The sequence below is a fragment of the Rhagoletis zephyria genome, unplaced genomic scaffold (assembly GCF_001687245.7).
Source record: "Rhagoletis zephyria isolate East Lansing unplaced genomic scaffold, Rhagoletis_zephyria_1.1 Rzeph_scaffold_12004, whole genome shotgun sequence".
NCBI classification, from domain to species: domain Eukaryota; kingdom Metazoa; phylum Arthropoda; class Insecta; order Diptera; family Tephritidae; genus Rhagoletis; species Rhagoletis zephyria.
This window is the reverse complement of record NW_016169078.1, coordinates 6,003-10,759: the sequence shown is the minus strand read 5'-3', so window position 1 is coordinate 10,759 and position 4,757 is coordinate 6,003. Positions and strand designations below refer to the sequence as shown.

The following is a 4,757-nucleotide window of genomic DNA, read 5'->3' as shown; positions in this document are numbered from 1 at the left end:
TTTACTAGCATTAAAAAACCGATCTATCTTTCTAAAAATTCAGATTAATAAGTTAAAAATTTAGACGAACATTTCTTGAATTTTACTAAGTTCTGTATAAACTTTAACTTATGGGGTTTTGATTAAAGCATGAACCATATTTTTATAAAAAATAGCAACAAAATTTTAACCGCGTGCAGAATTTGTGTATTTGCATACCTATGTGCATACATATACATAAATGCATCTACAGAAAAACTCGCTTAAGTACCTCACGAAAAATGTCGGCTTTTTGAGATACATAAATAGGCGGGTTGGGTACTTAAAAGAACCCGCTTAAGTACCTCGATGCGGGTACTTAAGCGAACATAATTACTGATGTAGTTGCATCTTCTTGTTAACTTACATAATACTTGAATAACAACATTTAAAGAAGTATATATAGTTTAAAACCAAGATCTTAGCATAAACAAGTTTAAAAAAAATATATATATAATGCAATGGTATGTAATTTTTAAAGGAATTAAATTCTTTCAAAAGGCAAAGTTGGATATATCATTTTGGACCCAATTCAATATGATATTGTTTACCACTTATGTTTGTTTATTAATTTTTAAGATTTTTCCATCAATTAAAATACAGTTCATTCCCTAACAAATACCATATAAACCTAAGCTTAAGATTTTGTAGAACAATTAAAAAAAATGCATCATAATTTCAAACTTTTTTCTCAGTGTTTTTTTTGAATATACAGTTTTATAGTCCATTTAATTTTAGTGCAATAATGTGCAAGTTTCAAGTGGCTAAAAGTTACCGTTGATTTTTTAGAATTTTTTTTACCAAAGGTGTGTGGCGCTGCTACTGAATTTGAAAATATGTAAATATTTTAAGGAACTTAAAAAGAGCACTTAAAAGCGGAAGATTATAGGTAAAATTGTAAATGCGGCACGAAAAATTGAGGTACTTATGCGGGTTGGGTAATAAGCGGGGAGGTGCTTAAGAGAGGGATTTTCTTCTGATTATATTACGAAATTCACGGTGTCCAAAAATGTTGGTTACTTAAGCGGGGGGATACTTAAGCAGGTTTCACTGTATATATAATTTTCATGCGTTTGTCTTTTAGCGTGTTTATAATTTTTTTAATGATGAATTTACTAATTGTTGACGAAAATATGGTTTACAAAATCTTCGCAAATTTATATTAATTAATTTTTAGATATCGGAATTTTTTATGAAAATAACGGTTTCCCAAAATTTATCCAGAAGTTTTTTTGTAATACATAAAAAAGATTTTCGATTAAATTCAAAGAAAGGGCCACTAAAATATCTATCAAAATTCATTTTGTTGATAGATATAAACAAATATAAATAACATTTAACAATTGATAATTTATTCAAATTCTGTTATTTTGTGCCGCTCTGCGCTCACGCTGTTAAAAAGTGGTGGTCTTCTAATGCAATTTATGTTAAAAATTTAAGGTGGTGAACTTCTAGAGCGTTTCTGCTCTATTACAAAATTCCAACGAGTAGCGAGTTACAGCTTCTCTGTATTTAACGTTCTCTGGTTTTTCGATTGAAAAATATTGATTTTCATGAATTCTAAAGCAATCCTACGAATAGTTGTTTTCCCATATAAAATACGTGGAAAACTTTGAGCGCTTTGAGCGACCTCTAAATATTGCTTTATTTCAAAATAAAAAACGGTATATTTTTCCGATATAGAACAATCCTAGGAGGTGAGAGCATACAAATTCCGAATTTACATTTTCACAATCATTTTTGGACCATTCTAATATATGTACATTAGGGCGGTCCAAAAACAGTAAAGTGGAATTGTAATGCTCTCACCCCCAAGGATTGTTCTATATCGAAAGTATACCCCTATTTTTTATTTTGAAATCAAAAAATATTAAGAGGTCGCTCACGGCGCTCAAAGTTTTCCATGTATTTTTATATGGGGAAAATAAATTTTTTCGTAGAAATGGTATAGAATTCTTAAAAATCAATATTTTTCGATCGGAAAACTCTGGTTCCCTTCAGGAGACCTTCAAAAATAATACCCAATGGGGAGTCGATAATGATGTGTAACCTGTAGTTAGAGTTAACCAGACATTGAGAAACTGGCCCTAAGTTCTTTATAGCTGCCGCCGTAGCAAGTATAGCTTCAAGCAGTATTGTGTTTCACATGGCCCAACTATTAGGTTTCATAAGCTTATATGTACATAAAGTTGTGCATGGTTTTGGACACCTCTGATAAGAACGACATTATTTGGTTTCCTGTAAGAGGGAGTACGTTAAATACAGAAATAAGACGAAAGCGCCCAATACGCAACAGAAATCACTTTTGTCTTAAAAGTGTACATACTTCCACTATGCTACACTGAAAATAAAATTTCGTAAAAGTGCTACGAAAAACTTTCGTAGTCTTGGTTTTTGTACAATGTAGGAAACTTTCGTTCATTTTTCACAACGAAACAAGATTTTACGAACCATTCGTAAATATAACGAAAGGACTTTCGTAAAGCCTTTTTTCCGTATAATTTACGAAATCTTACGTTTATTTTACGAAACACATTCGTAAATTACTGAACAAATCTTTGTACGACTAATTTTGTATATTGTACGAAGGCATTCGTAATATTTACGTATGGTATTAAAATTTACGAAATCTTCAATTCTGTATTCGTACAATTTACTTAATACTTTCGTACATAGAACAAATGGAGAAACATTTTTTTTTAATTCGTACAACAGACGAATATTTTCGTACAATATACTAAATTACCGTCAGTTTAATATTTCATCATATATTTATGTACCGCGTGTCATTGCTAAACTACTGGTTGGCTACTGTGAGACGAGTAATATAATTTTAAAAGTTTTAAGAAGCTTTCGCTGGATAAAAATACAATATAAAATTAAATTCAAAAACTTTTATGCACAGAGAAAATGATACAGGTAAAATGCAAGTTATTAAAACAAATTGTAAAATAAAATTTTTTGATATAATTTTACTTCATACAAAATAAAAAATACAGTATTTGTACTTACGACTTTAAAACGAGACATTCGTAAAACAAAAACGGTCGTTATAATATATTAACTTTTTTTTACTGAGGAGAACAAACGACATTAAAGAAATAGCGTCAAAAGAGCGTATTTTAAAAACTTAAATGAAACATTTTAGAATATTTTCCCAACAAGTTGTACAGCGACACAATTTTCAACAAGCAAAAAAAAACTAGACATTTTTAAAATAAAAAGGTTAATTTATTTTCAGTCAATTAGGTATGAAAAATATTTAAAAATAAAATGTTTTGCATTAGACTTTAAAAAGCTACCTAGCTATAATGAAAAACTTTCATATGTTTGCATCATTTGTCGGAAAATTTGTGTTCAGATAAATAAGTTACTTCAATCTTCAGAAAAGGCGATGAAGTTATACAAACAATACTGCCATTCTAACCCCTAACTACATATAAGGGACATTGGTGGACTTCTTTGACCGAAAAAAGCTTTGGTAAGAGTAACTTACAAAAACAAATTCTTATGGGTTATTAAATAATAATTTAAAATTGTCTTAATTTAAATTACAGGATTTGACCAGCGTGAAGCAAAATTAGCAGGCCCAGCTTGGAAGAAACAAGAACATCTGTATGTATGTATATAGTAATATGCAAAACATCTGTATTTCATTTATTAAATGTTGTAACTTATTTATAAGTATATGTATATCAATATATTTTTGACAATGTGTGCACCAAACGACTTGTTGTGATTTAATAAAAATAAAATTTGAATATCATATTCGAAAACTCATATTTTTAAAATGAAGAAAAAACATTTCAGGATTTAATTTCAACATGCGCATATTCAATTATCACACTATCGTTTTTAAAAACGATTTGAAAATATTCGTATCAAAAACCAGAACATGGATATTGGAAATTGAATTGAAAATTTTCGTTCTCAAAATTTAAATAAATATTGTAGGTGCAAAACCTGGGTCAAAACGTTTTTAAAAGTAAAACGTTCCATACAAATTTGAAAACGAATATTTCTCTGTGTGAGCTTGAGGCCGTTTTAAGTGAAAACTTATAGTGGAAAAGCAACAATAATTTGAAAAAATGGTAGAAGTGATAGCTATTTGGGAAATCACCACATTTCCTCATCAGACTTCTTTCAGTAGATTCGAACCGACGATCAGCACTGACTCAGCCAGTTGTCTACGCACTGTGCTAAGTTTGCCTTGCTAATTCTTGTTGCTTATTTCCGCTATTTCACTTTGCTAAGCCAACTACAATCAAGCGCAGCTATTCCGCTGCAATTCACTTGATCATGTGGTTGTTGGTTTTTCTGGTTTTTGTTAATATTTCTATTATTAGAATGTTTAACTTTTAGGTGTGCTCGTCCTTAAGTTATTTGTTTTTGTTATTTTTTTGGCCTTATAACAATTATATTCAACAATTTTTATTAGCTTGAGGCCGTTTTTTGTGAAAACTTATTGTGGAAAAGCAACAATAATTTGAAAAAATGGTAGAAGTGATAGCTATTTCGGAAATCACCACATTTCCTCATCAGACTTCTTTCAGTAGATTCGAACCGACGATCAGCACTGACTCAGCCAGTTGTCTACGCACTGTGCTAAGTTTGCCTTGCTAATTCTTGTTGCTTATTTCCGCTATTTCACTTTGCTAAGCCAACTACAATCAAGCGCAGCTATTCCGCTGCAATTCACTTGATTATGTGGTTGTTGGTTTTGCTGGTTTTTGTTAATA

At 30.3% G+C, this 4,757-nt stretch overlaps 1 long non-coding RNA gene across 1 annotated transcript; it reads left to right on the top strand.

The window, feature by feature from the left end:
- The first annotated feature begins 3,231 nt into the window (after window positions 1-3,231).
- Window positions 3,232-3,615, top strand: LOC108377383 (uncharacterized). The gene is made up of 2 exons (XR_001849322.1): window positions 3,232-3,499; window positions 3,576-3,615. It is a non-coding gene; the product is annotated as an uncharacterized LOC108377383 (long non-coding RNA).
- The last annotated feature ends 1,142 nt before the right edge of the window (window positions 3,616-4,757 follow it).